This window comes from Podarcis erhardii (genome assembly GCF_964252035.2).
Source record: "Podarcis erhardii genome assembly, chromosome: 12".
Classification (NCBI taxonomy): domain Eukaryota; kingdom Metazoa; phylum Chordata; class Lepidosauria; order Squamata; family Lacertidae; genus Podarcis; species Podarcis erhardii.
The window spans coordinates 19,385,966-19,403,282 of record NC_138513.1 but is presented as its reverse complement, the minus strand read 5'-3'; the positions used below and the strand labels follow the sequence as shown (position 1 = coordinate 19,403,282).

General features: G+C 42.8%; 1 protein-coding gene and 1 long non-coding RNA gene across 2 annotated transcripts in view; one reads left to right on the top strand and one right to left on the bottom strand.

Moving 5' to 3' along the window:
- NEBL (nebulette) overlaps positions 1–17,317 on the bottom strand; it is a 167,665-nt gene that overhangs the window by 138,815 nt on the left and 11,533 nt on the right. The window lies entirely within an intron of this gene.
- Positions 7,603–17,317, top strand: part of LOC309325778 — a 30,051-nt gene continuing 20,336 nt past the window's right edge. The window contains exon 1 of the long non-coding RNA XR_014149994.1: positions 7,603–7,783. This is a non-coding gene — a long non-coding RNA (uncharacterized lncRNA). The remainder of the gene's footprint in view (positions 7,784–17,317) is intronic.

The following is a 17,317-nucleotide window of genomic DNA, read 5'->3' as shown; positions in this document are numbered from 1 at the left end:
TGTTCTTGTTAGGCTTGTTGGTGGGGGAGGGTGTTCCTGCTTGCTGGTTTCCCAGAGGCAACTGTTCAGCCACTGTAAGAACAGGATGCTGGACTAGATGGGCCATTGACATGTTCTAGCAGGTTCTTCATTTTTTACTATCCCTTTCAAAGCAATGCAGTAGGTATGTTCTGATGCACATACCGTCCAAGATTTGTTACGGTTTCCAAACCATCAAGTTATATTTATGTTGTCTGTGCACAAAGAACTCTTTAGCTGCTGTTCATTTCCGAAGAAAAGTCACAGAAGAGAAACCACTTATTTTGCACTTGAGTTAAAGGAAAGTGCCCTTTAGAATGCAGCAGAGGTTAAAGAGAAATTCCTTCAGTTTATGTAACAGTGCCCAGTTCAACAGCCTCAGCAGCTGAAATCCAGTTAGGATTCTATCCATCAAAACTGCCTCAGAAAAGGAATGGCTCTCAAAGGCTAAAGAACCTTCTCAAACGAATGCAAAATGAAATAAAGACACAGACATTCACATACAATGAAAAGTGTTGGAAATAAGGCTGACTTTGTCTCGTTAACCTGGCACACAAGCCCCGGTGATCAGTAACTGGCATTTATGAGAACCTGCTAGGAGGGAACTCTAAACTTCACAAATGAGTGTCACTATGGAAACTAATCAAATGAACAAAAGTATGAAAGAGCAGACTCAGTGGAAACATCTGAGAGGGAGGAACAGCACAGTAAACAAATTGTGTATGTTAAAAGTCCATGATTGAAAAGCTTGGGCGAACAAACCCTGATATCTAGAGGGTTCTGGAGTAAGTTCATGACAATTTCTCACTGAGTCATTAAAATCTGTGAGCACTATATATTTTTCAAGGGGAAGACACACACTGTGCCTCTTTTATAGGCAAACCAGAGCAGTTGGCACAGAGTGCTGTTAGCTAGAAGATGGATTTTTGGCAGAATGTTGTGTTCCTAGTGCAACAGGAAAATAAAAGGCTTCAAATAAGCTACCAGTGTATGCTTTTTTATTTCAAAAATGACAAAATTTTGGGTTTTCCAAATTAAATAACAGTTGCCTTTTAATATAGGGCAAGCTTTTAGAAATGCCCCTCACAACACGCAACTGGGAAGTTGGCTTGCAGTCCCTGCAAGTTTGGTAGTAAACAGAGCTTTCTTTGATTTCTTAGAAAATCAGCTAAGTGGGGTAAACTTGGGCTACGGTGAGAAAAATTACCATTATTAGTGAGCACATGCAACAAGTTCAAAGGAAACTACACTCTCAAAGGCATATTCATTACTAATATTGTATATCCTATGCTAGGGGTGGGCAAACGATGACCATCCAGATGTTATTTAACTCCTGTCTTCTGTCAGCCCCAGCCAACATAGCCAATAGTCAGGGATGGTGGGAATTGTAGCCCAACAAGATCTGGAAGGCCAGAGGTTGCTCAGCCCTGATGTATACCATACTGATTATCATCTGAAAAGGGACATGGGTTCAGAGAAGCCAGAGAGAAAGATTATATAAGCAGACCATGCTGAAGACACAGCTGGTTTTCGTGGGTCAGATCCGCACCAGATGCGTTAGGGCTGCCAAGGTCAGGAGCATCCCAGATCTTGAGATTTTAGGCCCAAACCTGAGAGCTAGAGATGGTCCCTGGTGATGTCACAGGGGTGGGTCCTGGTGATGTCGTTAAGCATGACACATGAAGCATTAAGCACAGTCACTTGAGAGTATGTCATTCAAATGAAAAACACAGTAGATGAGTGAATATGTCACAGGCTGGAGATTAAAATAGAAGTCTCTAGCTTATTGTGAATTGCATTTGTGAACATTCAGTACTAATGATGCTATTGCCAGTCAGCACCATATGCAGTTAATTTTCTTCTGACCTCACTATCTACACAAACCCCTCACCAAGACTTCTGCTATTATACAATTTGTTGCTCATTAAGGTGCCACAAGACATTCCTTCTTGTTCAGAAAAAACACACAAATAAAATACATTTAAGAAGTTCCTACGAACACATAACATTAACCTCAGCATACAAGGTCACCTGTGCAGGTCTACTTTTATGGCATATAAGGCAATTTGGTAGAAGTGAGGAGTAGGGACACTAGCACAATTCAGTTTAACTTTTCCAACCTTTGCTTTAAACAGAAGCTCACTATGCTACCCATGCTGTGTGCTTAAGGCACAAGATATGATGTTGCAGTCCACCCAAGTAAAATTTGCAAGGATGCTCCTTTCACACCAATAACAGATCTTTCCAAATGTCCACATGACACACAGACACAATTTATTCCCCAAGCTCTGTATTTAAGACATTGACTGAGGGGGGGGGGGGATACCACTGGGCTAGCAGAAAGCCCTTTTGTGAGTGACCATAGCTCTGTCTTCAATCCAGATTTCAGTTTGGAAAACTCACTCATTTTTCTGAACACACTTCCTGCCTTTCCAGCATTTCATTCTTTTCTATATCCTAATTGATATTACAGGCCCATTCCTAGGGTTCCCCATCGGATTATTTTAGAGGAGAGTAGGTACAGGGAGGTCTGTTCTGTATGCGGAAGGGGGGGAAAATAAAATAAGGTTGGGAACTTCTCAGTCTAGTGTTTCCTTTTCTTCTGTCTTCAAGGCAGCTGCCACACAACCAGCTTCCCCCTGAAATGATCCAGTTGAGTGTTGTAACAGACATTTCTAAAAGCTTGCCCTAAATTAAAAGGCAACTGTTATCTAATTTGTGGTGGGGCAGCAAATTGTGCTCATTAGAGTTATAACACTGCTTCACATGGGTGGGAGGTAGAATAATTTGGTATGTAGAATAATGTAGTATTTGGATGGCTATCTGTCATGTATGATCTAGTTGAGATTCCTACATTGCAGGGGGTTGGAATAGATTATCCTTGGGGTCCCTCCCAACTCTACAATTGTATGATTTTATTTCAGAGGCTGAAAGTCCCATTTTATGTTTTTTGTCCTGCATAAATGAGGAGCAGCTATTAGCTTGCCTAATGTGAGCAAAGAGCACATCAAACAAAAGCTTTTGTTTGCATGTAATAGCATATGTGTTCCACGGTCAGAGAAGGACTGAAAACTGTAATGTTCCTTATATCTGATGAGCTTTGCAAAGATAGCCTAACTGGAAACGTAGCTCTTGAGCTGAGATGCTTTTAAAACACACACACACACACACACACACACACACACACACACAGGACTTCTGCTGATTAGTGGCACCATCTGGTGGATATTAAGAATAAGCACTCATAGCCACCAAACGGTGCACATACTTGGAACAAAAAATGTATTACTTTTTGAGAACCATTTCCAAATCTGAAATCTTTTATTGTTATTTTTCTAATCGCTCATCAATCACTGGAGAGAGGATGTTCAAAGATCTAGCTTATTGCATTGTGATTTACACACTTATCTAGTCTGCATCTAGCTTTGCCCCTTTTGTAATCTAATTCTATCTTCTCCCACTAGGAAACACTTTGTACCAGATATTCTATAGATTTGTACCCTTTCACTTGCATGCCAAACTGTCACTCGAAGTTACTTTATGTTCACATGATGTTCTGATGCAGCTCTTGTCTCCCTGTGCTATTCATACCCATAACAAATACTTCAGAGCTGATATTACTCCCATTCAAGCCAAACCAGTTTTGAAAGTATAATCTGCTGTCATAGTCTTCTCTGGCCTTTATGATGTCACTGTCTAGGAATAAAAAAAGAGAGAAGCAAACTGTATCTACTTTATGAAGGCTGTCAACAGCTGTCACCAGAGGTCTGGTTTTTATACCTAAAGTAGACTCCGCAGTCATGTTCTCACATATTTCTTTCAGTCACGAAAGCAAAAAAACCAAAAAACCCAACATTCAAAAGACTTGAAATGGCTTTAAAAGTCAGATAAAATCCTCTACTATTTTCCACAGTATAGTTGTAAAATCTTCAGAACTTAAGCATCTGATCATAAGAGTCCTGCTAGGTCAGACCATAGCGGCCAACACCTAGGCAGGCATGTCCAAAGTCCGTTTCAGGGGCCTAATTCGGCCTGCCAGTTAGCTTAATCCAGCCCCTATGTCAGTTTATTTCCTGGGGTAAAATGCTTTAAAAAAAGCCCTCAACTACCTCAACCCTAAAAAAAGCTTAACAACCTCAACCCTAAAAACAACTTTGGTTGGCCCTTTGGTTGGCCCTCATGGCCCTTCACTTCATCAAATCTGGCCCTCTTTGAAAACAGTTTGGACACCACTCCTAGGGGAAGCCCACAGAAAAAAGGGTCATTGAGTCCAAGCCCCTGCAATGAAGGAAACTTAACAAGAGTCTTTGCTGGATCAAGCCAGTGACTTGTCCAGCATCCTACAATTGTATTGTACAGGACAGATCTGACTAAGCAGCAGGTAACACTGGCCAAGATGCTATATAATACTGGTCACCTTAGAACTCTGTTGGGGCAAAAGAGCCCTTTGGATAGCATGGTTGTAACTGGTGCCATGCCCATTCCACTGCTAGTGTCTACTAACATGATATTCACAAACCCATTGTCTGCTGATTCAGCAGAGACCTCTTTTCCTTCCAGTAAGTCATTCATTGATACACAGTATATTATCTCATGGCGTTGGACACTTATTGTAGGGCTGCTTTCTTATTTACAATGCCTGCCAATTAACTTTAAATAGTGTTGGAGCACAGACAAACCTCTCTAGAAGTACTTTCAGTAACTAGTTTCAAGTAAAACACTAGCTTCAGTCTCAGGGGAAACAAGCCAACTGATAATAATCCTGCAGTTGTTAGACTTCAGTACTTCCTTTGAAATCAAAGGGAGATTTGCTAGGTGGGACAATTGTGGGATCAGGAAGACATATTATGAAAGGTTCCCTCATTGATGTGTCTGATGTGATCATTAAGGGATCAATTGGGATTTTTTTCATATAAAAAAAGTTTCCGGATTCTGAACAGACATGGAAGAGAGAGGCATATCATCAACTCAAATAAAAAGCCAGGTGTCAGGGCTGAATAAACAGAAGGGGAAGAAGATGCAAAACAATTATCAAAAGGAGAATTTAAGATGATATGTTTTTATGTAAAACAAGTATCTAGTGGTAGCAGAAATTGCTTAAAGACATTAAAGTATCAAGATACCGAAATAACAGCAATAGACATTGCAATAGAGATCACTGTCAAAATTCTTGGGGGTGTTGAGTAGGACTTGCAGCTGATAGAAACAACTATTTTGCCATCACAAGTTGTTCCTTCACAGCTAAGAACGAACCTATTCTTCTTCTTCTGAAGGAGTCAAGATGCAGTCTACTATAGGCTGTAGCATGTGGTGGCACTACTGATTTATGATAAATTTACTCAAAAAAACCCCACCATGGATCACCAGCACAGGGGAATTCTCTTATCTCATGGTTGCAAAATGCTTTAGATCAGAGGTGGGCATAAGAGTATCAGAAGAGTTCTTCTGCATCAGGCCAAAGACCCATTTAGTCCAGCAATCTGTTCTCACAGTGGCCAGCCAGATGCCTATAGGAAGCTCACATGCAGAACCTGAGTTTATACAAAGGTAGTGCCAAGGTCAGGAGAAAGTTGAAATGAGGTGGACAATCAAAACATGGCAGCTGGTACTAGGGAGAACCAGAGTAAAGGCTAAGAACCAGGATCTGGGAACAGGAGTGAAAAAGGCTGGAAAACACAGAGCAGGGTCAGTGCAAGATGCCCTCATGGCTAATACGACTGCTGATGCCCTCATGGCTAATACTCCCCACGGCAATGGTGGCAGCTTCCCTCAACTTACTACCATTACTTTTTATGCCATTGCTTTAGCTTCCCACCATGTCCCTCTCTTGCTTTGGGAAAGGCCAGGCAGCATGATGCAGGCAGTCTCATGGCTATCCAGCTTAGAACTCTTCTGTCTCCAAGGAAGGACCCTCTTTGATCTTCCTAGAGTAAGAAATGGGGAGAGGGGAGGGAAGGGAAGGTGTTGCCAGGCAGTGGCAGGGCCAGCAGGTGCTGTGGGGGCTAATCTGCTGCTCCACATGCCAGGTGCTTGAGGCAATTGCCTCACTTTGCCCAATGGTAAGGCCAGCCCTAACACAGAGCAGAAGTAAGCCTGGTGGAGTATTGCTCACATCAAGACCATGCAGTCAACCTACAGCTGGGCCAATACCCGAGGGAACTTGAAATATCAACTTTCAGAGCGCTGTTAGTCAGTTGTTCAGGCTGCAGTACAAAACAGTTAACTGAGTCCAGACAATCCTGGACGTATTACAAAATGAGATATTTGCACGTCTGCTTCTGTTTTGCTGCTAGACAGGGCTGGACATATTTCCCTCCTTAATTACATATCTGTGCAACTCTGTCTAAAATAATGAAGGCAAGGCGGAGTGTTCAAACCTCAGGTGCATCTGTGGGACACTGAGGACAAAATAATCATTTCACCAACAGATGACCCTGGTTTCATTACTGCTGCTCTTAAGTACATGTAGAAACTCTGAAGGGAAGTGGCCTAATATTTTTTAAATGGACCAGGGCTGATGGCACTCTGCCAGAAATTAGTGTAGCCGCTCCATCTCCTGCAGTGTTTCCAGAGCTGTTTTTGTGGGTTAGGAAGCTTGGCTGATACTTGCAAAGAGCTGGAAAGCTCTTATTAAAAACTGACTGAAGTATTTGGAATGAAGAGTTTGTTTTGACTGAAGAGATGTAATTGGGTATGTCCCAGTAGTTTGCATTCAGATGGAGGGGGGCAGATTAAGTGGATTAGCCTCAATCATCTGGGAGATGACATGCCTTGCTGTGTTTGAAGTGTTTTGTGAACAGGAGGACAGGGCTAGTTTTGAAGTTCATATTAACTTAATCTGTTTGATGCAGCAGCTGCAGTGACACACCCTAACCCTTTGAAAGACTGACCAATGGAAGACATCACAAAAGACTAAGTTGTCTCTCACCTCCATGGAGAAGGAGAACTCCTCTACAATCATGGCCATTAACCTCTCCTTTAAACTGCATGCAAGAGAGACAACATTAAGTGCAGCCCACAAAACTGTTAAGGAAAAAAGAGCTCTGAGCTCAACATCCTCTAGAGTTCAGGCCTAGGAGAGAACAATAAATAAACCAATGCCTTTAAACAGGTATACAGAATCATTATTATTTTTCTTCACTACAGCCAGTCAGCGTCACACACAGCAACCCTATTGCCTCTTATTTCAGACGCCAAACAATATAAGAATGATAGCTGCCTAAGTGAACAGCCTTAAAAATGAAACCATTTCAAATCCAGCACTCCTAAAGTTCCCTTTTCTGTGGGCTGAGCAGCAAATTAAACAGGGGCAGCTGATGTGGTTTAAAGTGTAATCCTGTGCATGTCTACTCAAAAGTAAGTACCACAAGGACACAAGGGACGAGGGGGGGCGATATAGCTCCTTGCCAAGGGTGTGAGAGATTGTTGTAGATATGCCTCTGTCTATAATTAAAGTCAGCATTATTAACACAGAGCCTGGTGCTCTGTAAGGCCTTTTGCCCCAGTTTAAAGCTTAATTAAAAAGAAAAAGAAGGGGGCTGTCAGTAAAGAGGTTTATTCTTCCATTTGGATATTAACAGGTTGGTACCAGGCCTACCAAGATTTGCCACCTGGAGCTCATCAGAGAAGCAGCTGTTGTAATCCAGGAGGAGAAGGAAGTGAAATTTATGCCAAGAGCAGAATGCACCTGGTCTTCTTCCGAACAGGCTGCCAGAACAGCACGTTAAACACCCCATTTTCCTTCATGGCCATTGACTAGACACAGGTAACTCTTTGCAAAGCATCTAAAGACAGGCTAAGCAGCTCAGATGCTTTCAAGATAACACTCTGGGATCGCTTTGGGGGCATTGAAAAGATAATTCTGAGGGCTGTAAAGGGATCTTTTGAGAATGTCTTTTAATAATGTAAGAATGGGAGGTAGGGTTTCCCTTGAATGACAGATGGGATGAATCGAACAGAGGAACAATGGCGCTATTGACACACGGTTGCTACTTGATAACCCTTTGAGCCTCTCCTGGGTTTTCCCTTGACCTGGTACAGGGTATGCCCCAGATGGGGATGCTCTCCTCTTGGGGCATGTTGAGTGGGAGAGTTTGAAGAGAGATTAATTAGAGAGTGACTGAATTACATACTTTTCCAAAATCCATCAAAAAGTTAAGAGCTCAGGAGCGCAAACAGCTTGACCAACTTCCTATTCAAGAGTGCTGGAAAACTTAGCTTCAAAAAATGTTGAACTATCACCCAGAGAGCAGAAGGTAACAATAACACCCAGAAAACACATTTAGGTGACAAGTTATGTCTTTTTCTCATACTCCTTTGTCCTATAAATTTAGCAATACTGTAAGGTTCCCCCACAATGAAGTCAGTTGCCTTTTCATTCTCCAGATATATACTTTTGAAGGCTCAGTTGCTAGGTACAAATTAGGAGCAGACTAGCCAATGGAGACCAACTGAAGAGTATAGATGAGGTTTCTATCAGAGGTGGGGAACCTCAGGACCAAGGGGCAAATGCAAGCTTCCTGGCCTTTTTGTCTGGTTCTTTGAACTCTCCCTGGGACACAACCTCTAGCCAGTCTTGCTCAGCACCCTCTTCAGGGTAGAAACCTCTGACTGAAATGCAACCTACCCTACAAAAGGAAGAGTTACACCTGTTGCTCCATCCACTTTTGCCTCGGGGCCCCACCCACCATGGCAGGTGACCTCCAGCAGGTTACCAACAAGGGAATGCAGATCTCAAGCTGGAAAATGTCATGTGCTCCCCACGCTCAATTATATGGTTATAGTTCTTTGGCTGAATGTTTGAAACATGATGTCTGCATTTGGTCTTCTCTCCTCTGATTCTTCATTGAGAAAGTAAAGATGCTTCACCTAGTTTCCTCAGCTGTAGTCTGTAGTCTGTGTAAACTAATAGCTGGGAAGCGGTTCTAGCATTTCTAATTTCTTGTTGGCTAAATCTGCTCTTTGTTATCTGGATTATCCTAAGCAGGGGGAACAAAACCACATGACTATTTAATTGGGAGTTTGATTTCTATCTAAAAGGAATATATTTTAATTTGGGGGAGGGGGTTTCCATTGAGAGGGGGTTAAAATAACTAGCCCTTCCCGTGTAGACATGAGAACAAGAAATATAGATTAGATGCCATTTTCTATTTCAGCAATTTTTATAGACAGACAGACAGAAGTGGTGTACAGCAAACTAGAAAAACAGGAAAATGTTACAAAAACACACAATAAAACCATTAATACAAACCAATAATAAATAAACACCGATACAAATGCCTTCTTCTGACACAATTCACCACTCAGCATGTCTCAGCCTCCACCCATCTACCATGGCTCTTACCCAAGGTCCAAACAAACTCACAGATCAGCCCCCAAATCTCACAACAAATACGGTTCCTTGAACCTGCTGGCTGACATCACCCTAGTCTCTCACTCTAGGGTTTCTGGGCAGGCACCCAGGTCTGATAGAACTAACTCAGGCTGCCCACTGCTGTGTTCCATTCAGCATTCAAATCAGCTGCACTGTACACACCCATTTTCAGACAACAATAGGTTTGGTTAGTTTTCGGGGGATCCCAAGGATGGCATACCTGTGATCCGTTTCACTGCATTAGTGATTATTACTGCAGGAGTGTACACCTTAGAAGTGACACAATCCAGTGACATGTCCTTGTTGCTCAGATTGGTGTGCTTTTGAAACACACTTGGATACTTGAACCAAACTGCTGTATGGAGAAAAAAGGGGCATTGCTTTGTGTGTGTTTGTTTCCATTCCCATCTCTTTGGGGGGGGGGGCTAGCTGCTCTTCAACCATGTTAGGTGCATTAATCTGAGAATAAATACACTCCGGCACATGTACACACACTTGAACAGTTTGTGAACTGCACAGTCCCTCACGCTTGAAGTGGAATGTAAAATTGCATTAATGACTTGAACCTGGGAATTGTGAGTATTCTGAAGACTACTTGTTAGGCAGCTGTGAGGGCCTTTATGTACCATGTAACCTTTTCTCCCTCTAAAATGCTATTATTATGTTAGCACAGCTCTTAAAAACAGCTCCTTGCAGCTGACATGCACTGTCCATTTTTAACAAAATAAAACATGTTGCTCTATCTTTCACTGTGCACTTATGGCGAAATTATGAGCTCTTATGGCTTATTCCACATGGCTTTTATGCTGCTCTCCAGAAACCACTTTTGGCCTGTGAAAACATCCCCTCTCTCCAATTCATAATCTCTTAGATGAACATCTAACTACATTAACTCCTAAAGAATACGGCTATAAAATCACCACATTACTCTGGCTTTTAGCTAGCTCATCCATCACTATCGTTTTTTGCTACATCTCTCAAGAAACAATCCAGCAGCTTGAAATTTTGACTTTCAAAACATGGTCTCCCTTTTTAAAAAAAAAATTTGCTCCCGTTTTGTGACACTCTGTGGCTCTGTGTGACACAATGCGGCTCAAAAATAAGTATAATCAAAAGTAATATGTGAGCACCTTAGAAAATATTATTACCAATATTTACAGACATGTATTGTGTGATATCCAACACCTTGATCAGCAATTAGTCTTGCCAATTGGCTACTTTGACAAAAAAAGTGGGAGGGGTGGGCTTCACTGTGAAACTGCCCTGCTGCAAAGTATTACTGTTGCAGATTTAACTCATCTACACCTCCTTTTTAACTCTGGGACTGATAAATGGAGGAGGGGGCAGAAGGCATGACTTGGGGTGCTGATGTGGTCCATGGTCTGCTAGTTACTGACCCCTACCTCAATTTTATGTGAATAGAAAAATAAAGGTAAAGGTAAAGGGACTCATTTTTTATTTTTTTTTGAAATTTTTCATACCTTGTATCTATAAATATTTATTAAAGTTTTTAAATATAAATGCACAAATAATAAACAATCTTACTTCTGTCACAAACATAGTTTCATCACTTCTTTGGACTCCCTCACGTCTCCCGCTCCCATTTACATCATTAAAAGTTTTTTTTCCAAACAAATTATCAACTTGTTTACAATCTCATATCCACTCATTCGAATATAATCTAGCAATTCTTCCAAAAAAAATTTATATTTTCTTTAGTCTCACTTATCATCAAATTTAAATCTAATTTAGTGGTGGCCAATTTTTTATAATCTAGCATCCTTCTTAACATTCAACCAAATTACAATGTTTTTGTAGATACATCTTAAATTTCTTCCAGTCTTCCTCCATTTTCTCTTCTCCCAGGTCTCGGATTCTGCCAGTCATCTCGGCCAGTTGCATATAGTCCATCAGCTGCATCTGCCACTCTTCCAGTGTGGGTAGATCTTGAGTTTTCCAGTTTTTTGCGATAAGTATCCTTGCTGCCGTTGTTGCATAAAGGTAAAGGGACTCCTGACCATGAGGTCCAGTCATGACCGACTCTGGGGTTGCGGTGCTCATCTCGCTTTACTGGCCGAGGGAGCCGGCGTACAGCTTCCGGGTCATGTGGCCAGCATGACTAAGCCGCTTCTGGCGAACTAGAGCAGCGCACGGAAATGCCGTTTACCTTCCTGCCAGAGTGGTACCTATTTATCTACTTGCACTTAGACTTGCTTTCGAACTGCTAGGTTGGCAGGAGCAGGAACCCAGCAACGGGAGAAAAATAAACCAAACCCTTATTGATAGGAACCCGAGGAACTATCTCATATCAGGTCAAACTCTTTGGCATCTACTCTGATTGTCTAACCAACATGGCACCCTTCAGGTGTTGATGGACTCCCATTGTCCCTAACCATTGACCATGCTGGCTGGAGTTGATGGGAGGACACCATCTAGAGGACACCATTTTGGCTACCCCGGGTCTACTCTGATTGACGTAGCCATCCAGGGCCCAAGGCAGAGGCAGAGGTATTTCCCATCAAAGGTTCCCTCATCCTTTTAACTAGACTTTCTGCATGCAAAATATGCTTTGCCACCGAGTCAAGGTCCCTTCCCAAAACTTCCCTTCCATTTCTCCTTTATAGACACAATAGCAATTGTTTGTAGCCACTTCAGTGCACATTCATTTTCCTTCGCTCGAGTAAAGCTTGTATTGTGTGTTCATGTTTAGGAAAAGGTCAAATAGTTTCGTGGCTGCCTACACAATACTAGTGCCGCTTAATACATTTATCTGTGCCCCCGCACTACACTATATTAGACACATAATGCAATCCAGCAGGAGGGTTGCACTCTACTGAGACACAGAGCAGAAAAATCAGTAGTCAGTAACTGAGTGCCAAACCACACGTGATGGAGAAAATCATATGAAAAGCCCCAGCAGTCTCAAGTTGCATCCAGGTCTTCATCAGAGAAAATGAGAATCCAGAAACATGCAAGTCTGAAATGGTTCAGTAGCCTGCATTTCCAAGTTCCCTTCAAAGGTCAAGTAACTGAATAATTTCAGGCTTGCTTGCTTTGGGATCCAAATCTTTCTCTGATTACAAGATGGGTGCAGCTTGAAGTGGTCTGGGTATTTCTGTATCGTTCTCTGAAACTGTGTTACTGAATGTTGATGTTAGACTAGGCTGAGGGCCAAATCTACATGCATTGTTTCCCTCCACCACTACAGTGGTGAGTAGTGTGTGTGTGTGTGTGTGTGTGTGTGTGTGTGTGCATCTAGAGCAGCCTTTCCCAACCCTGGGTTCCTAGATGTGGTTGGACTACAAGTCCCATCATCCCTGACCACTGGTCCTGCTAGCTATGGATGATGGGATTTGTAATCCAACAATATCTGGGACCCAAGGCTGAGAAAGGCTGGTCTAGAGCATGGCTAACTAGCCTGTGACCCTTCAGTTGTCAGACTCCAACTGTCATCATCCCTCACAGTGCTGGATTACCTAATAGGCAATCTCAACACTTCCTTGGGGCACCAGCAAAGCAAGGTCACCAAAAAAAGAGAGGTCTTTTTCTTTTAAGAATTGACATTCGCTATTTTAAAAACATTTTTCATGGGGAAAATCGGGCCTCTGTTAGACTTCATTACACACTCTTCCCCCATTTTTCTGTTCTTTCTATTACTTTTACTCACCTAAACTAGGGGGCATCCAACTAATGTAGATCAAAGTGATGCAAGGAAATAAGATCCTGTTGGGTATTGCAATAAATCTATGTTTTAGCTTTTAGCTTTTTTAAAAAAAGTTTTATTTTACAGTTTAGTATTGTTTTTATTTTGAATTACATGGGGGGGCACCACAACCTTTCTGTGCTTAGGGCCTCTAAAGGTCTGGGTCTGGATCTGGGTCTGGGTCTGGGTCTGGGTCTGGGTCTGGATCTGGTCCTGATCCCTGATCCCTGATCCCTGATCCCTGACTCTGGCTGGAAGCTATGAGGGTTGTAATCCAGCATTAATGCTGAGCCTGCCAAGTGAAATGCTGCAGCTTATACTAGATATGTGGCACATGCTAGAAAAGTTAGAGGTACATCCTGAGCTTAAAACATGGGAATTGGACCTAAAATGACATGTCTGTCAACAGCAGCACAAAAACTTTCCCAGACAGAGTAAATGACTTGTGTGTTTGTTGATGGATGATTTGGGCCAAAGTTTATGGGCAACTGGATTTTAAAACAGAGCCAATTTTTTTGTACTAATTTATTTAAAACTGGGTATTTCAAATGGCATTACATTCCACTGTAAACATTCCCACACAGTGGCCTCAATGGTCTTTAATCGGCTTTGTAACTGGAGAGGTACATGTTCTTGGAAGCCAACTACTGTCAGCCTTCCATCTTTTATCAGTAGTAATTACCCATTTACTATAGTTCAAACTTCTCTCTTTTGATAACATTGAAACAGTTATTTACAAAGAAGATTTAGGGTTAAATAATTGTTAGACATGCACATGTAGAATTTTGTGTGTGCGTGCTGGGCAGAGAAAGAATGTATTGAATGCTCTTTCCTGCAGCCAAAATCCTTAGCAGAGCTCAGTCTGCCCTTTCCTGTCTTTCTTCTAGCTCTAAGCTCGCCTGAGGCTCCCCACTGGTTCCCCACCCCTGTCTGCCTGCCTAATATAAGGATGTAAGAAAAGCCCAGCTGGATCAACTAAGGACTGGACTTAACCGTCCAGGGGTCATTTACCTTTTACCTGATCTATGTCGCAAAATGACAAACTGTGGGAAGTCCACAGGCAAGGCAGAAAGGCTCCTGCTGCTGCTGCTGCTGCTTCTCAGCAACTGGTGTTCAGTGGCATACTGCCTCCAGAGATAGTGGTTCCATAGAGCATTATGACCATTATTCCTCTAATATGGGGCATAGGTGGTCCCTTGGAAACATAATGGGGCCAACCAAAAATGTGACAATGTCCCCACATGTTTGGGGAGCTCTCCAGACCTGCAGAAATTTTTATCTTAGTTAAAAGAAATCGAAACTTTCAAAACCACAGTGCGTGTAGCATGGTGAATGAAGGTTCCAAGAGAATGGAAAAGAAAAAAAAATTGATCTCATTTCCTATATGCCTTCCTGAATCTTGTTCCCTGCTCTGAACCCCCGAATCTGCTAAATGTGTCCTGTTCCACCGTTATTAAACTCCCATTCCTTTAACAGCACACTCCATGTTTACTCTGAAATGTGTCTCACCAAATTCAGTGGGTTTACTCCCAAACATAGGATTGTATCCTTAATCATGTTGTTGTTGTTGTTGTTGTTGTTGTTGTTGTTGTTGTTGTTAGCATCCATCTGTCGCTGGAGACAATGGAGGTGTGCGCCTTTGGGGGTGAGGTCAAGATGTTGGAAGGTTGCAGCGCCTGCTGTGGCTGTAGAAACAGATATGGGAAAGATATGTTTTGTTGCAGCTGGGGCAGATGAAGGCATCCAGTTGTGCTGCTGCAAATGTACCATACTGTTTCTTATATCTGCGCTCCTCCCAGCAGTCATTCCTCTCTGGTCACTGCTGTGGATACAGGATCTAACTATCTTCAGGCACTGCAGGCATCTGCAAGGGGTTCCCACATGGCAGAGTTGAAGTTGCCAGCCTTCGTGTCACATTTGCAGACACCTTTGGGACGCAGGTGGCGCTGTGGGTTAAACCACAGAGCCTAGGACTTGCCGATCGGAAGGTCGGCAGTTCAAATCCCCGTGACGGGGTGAGCTCCAGTTGCTCGGTCCTTGCTCCTGCCAACCTAGCAGTTTGAAAGCACATCAAAAGTGCAAGTAGATACGGTAAATAGGTACCGCTCCGGCAGGAAGGTAAACGGCGTTTCCGCGCGCTGCTCTGGTTTGCCAGAAGCATCTTAGTCCTGCTGGCCACATGACCCGGAAGCTGTTCGCCGGCTCTCTCGGCCAATAAAGCGAGATTAGTGCTGCAACCCCAGAGTCGGACACGACTGGACCTAATGGTCAGGGGTTCCTTTACCTTTACCTTTTACTTTGTAACACAGAGTTGCTCTGTCAACAGGCCTGGTGCCTGAAGCCAGCTCCCCATAGAGAACGTCCTTGGTATTCTGTGGACATAACCAAGCCAGCATAAGTGTCGCTGAGACACAGAAGTGCAAACATGCTGGGACTGTGGGCTTGGGAGAGCACATCTTTATTTCAGAATCTGTCCTGTCATGTGATGCTCAAAACTGTAGGATGCCCACAATTCACAGGATCACATTAAATGAATTTGCCAACTGTTGTCAGAAGTGGAGTGGAATAATTCCAGCACAGACTTCTGGCATCTGCTTTTCTTTTATTCCTTTCTTTTTATTTGATCCCCAAAATCCAGCAGCCTAAGCCAGATGCAAAATAGTGGAGAGTCCAGGAATTTGTTTTCAGTTCCAGAACTCAGCTCACTGCTCTCCCACACAAAAATCCACTCCAGGTTTCCCCCCTAAGCTTAAACTCCCTTCGCCTTTGCAGCCTAATTGGAAGCTTTCTGTTGCTGCTGTTGTTAAGCAGCGGGAAGCCAAGATATTTGCTGCTCTGCTGCAAAGCACTCTGCTATCTACCAGTAGATCCCCATCTGCCAGCTCTGTAAGGAGGTCGTTAAAATGTGTGAAATCGAGTGATTTTACGATTAGACTGGAAATAGCAACAGAGCAGTATTTCCCCAGCTCACACCCAATGCTTCCCCCCATCCGCAATCTGAGCGCCTCTGAATATTTGGAATTCTAGATGGAAACCTGCCAGAAAGAGCCTGAGCTCCGCTCTTTTGGAACGGGAAGCCAAACTCCGGCAGACTCAATCAAAATGTATGGATTTAATTTGCATGCCGCCCTTTGCACGAGCCGCAGGGCGGTTTGCAACAAAATCAAATATAAGAGAAAAAGAAGACCTAAAAAGTTTAAAAATAACACAATCGCTTTTTAAAAAACGACAGCACAACTCACAACAAATCACTAAACAGCAAAGAGCAATGGAACTCAGTTTAATTTATTTTTCCCGATCACAGAAGAGGACTTTCAGCTGCCCGGAAGGGTTAATGGGAATCGCATGGTTTTTCGAGAGTGGGGGAGGAGGCGTGGAGGCAGTCGAGCCTTTTCATCTCTTGAGTGCCATGCTCCCCTCTGACAGTCCCTGGCGCATCAATTATCACCGGGCCCTTTATTTAAATGATGTAGCAGGAATGTCCTAGCACCATACACGCACACCATGAATGTACTTTGTTGTAATTCACTTGTACGTCTGGGGGCACCACAAGGGGTGACGTTTATTTTACTGCCAAATAATTGTTGTTTCAGCTGTAGACCTATGAAGGTTTTTTTTGGGGGGGGCTCACATTACCAGCAGTTCGTTAGATTAATTACAGGTGTGTAATGCCCATGTACACCCTGCAGCGCATACCCTTTCATTTTCCTAAAGGTGAGCAGGGGGGCCTGGGAGGGGGGACACTCTGAAACAACCTCAGGCTGGGATGAAGCTCAGTTATTAGGTACAATTCAGGGGGAAACTGTTGCAGGAAAATGTGGGCAATGCAAAATAAATAAATAAATCACCATTCTCTTCCAAATGCTGCATGAGAAGCTAGCAATGTAACATAATGAAGTTGCAAAATTAAATTTGAAAGTCTGGGGGTTATTGAATTCCATGCAGAAAGCTGGGAGGGTTGTTGTTATTACTACTACTACTACTACTACTGCTACTACTGTTACTGTTACTGTTACTGTTACTGTTACTGTTACTGTTACTGTTACTGTTACTGTTACTGTTACTGGATGTCTCTGGGGCTAACGGCCTAGACTGACTGTGTGGGATGGGTATCAGAGGCACTGTACTACAGTAGCTAGAGGTAGTAGCTACTACAAAAAGTAGCACTGTTTTGTCTGCAATGCTTTTTAACAGAAAAGCATAAATAAACAAACTCCCCATCT